Here is a 952-nt window from a genome sequence, read left to right as displayed (position 1 = left end):
CGCCTCGGCCGCGGCGCCGCTGCCCGCCGCGGCCGCTGCCGCGTCCTCCGCCGCCCAGCGCTCCTGCTGCTGCCGCTGCCGCCGCTCGGCCTGCTGCCGCCGCCGCTCCTCCGCCAGCACCTCCCAGTCCGTCTGCAGCAGTCCGTCGCAGTCCGGGTCGCGGTACCGCACGAACCGCCAGTCCAGGTCGGACGGCACGTGGACGACCCGCCGGTAGTCGCCGGTGACGCTCGACAGATCAAACTCCCCCCGCAGCCGGCGCGCCGCCGCCGTCTCCGGCGCCGGCGCCGGGGAGGCTGCGGCGGGCGGAGGCGCGGCGGCGCCCGATGGGAGCTCGATGCCGTCCTCCAGGGCCAAGCGGCGGTACAGGGCGGCGCCGGCGTCGTGGGTGGGGTACAGCACCTGACAGCGTTTGTGGACCGAACAACACGGGGTTGAGCGTCGGATGAGTCGTGTCAGTTGGGGTTGGTTGGGCTTGCTTAGGTTTGGCTAGGTTTAGTTAGTGTTGGTTGAGGTTGATTGGGGTCAGTCGGGTCTGGTTAGGGTCCGTTGATGCTGGTTGTGGTGGGTCCAGAAAGGTTTGAAATGGGCTGGGGTGGTCGGGGTGGGTGGCAGCGCTCATCAAGTCCAGGGCTGGCCCATGCAGCTGGGGCGTTGCTTCACACGTGGTGGGGCCGTAGCGAGGCGGGCAGGTGGGGGGCTGAGGCGCGGGCGAGCACGTGCCAATTGTGAGGGGATAGTGCATGATTCAGTGGTGGGGCAAAGGAGCCGCACCTGCGAGCCCAGCAGGGGCAGTACAACGTCCCCGATGCTGTACCGCCCCTCCGCCGCCTCCTCGGCCGTCACAACATGCACCCGCGCCAGCCGCGACGCCGCGCCCGTCGCCGCCGCCGCCGCCGCCGGCTCTCCCGCACCCTCCTCCTCCGCGCCGCCCCCGCCGCCGCCGCCGCGG

Source organism: Monoraphidium neglectum (assembly GCF_000611645.1).
Source record: "Monoraphidium neglectum strain SAG 48.87 unplaced genomic scaffold scaffold03536, whole genome shotgun sequence".
In the NCBI taxonomy this organism is placed as follows: Eukaryota; Viridiplantae; Chlorophyta; class Chlorophyceae; order Sphaeropleales; family Selenastraceae; genus Monoraphidium; species Monoraphidium neglectum.
The sequence above is the reverse complement of the archived record's forward strand: the minus strand, read 5'-3'. Positions refer to the sequence as shown.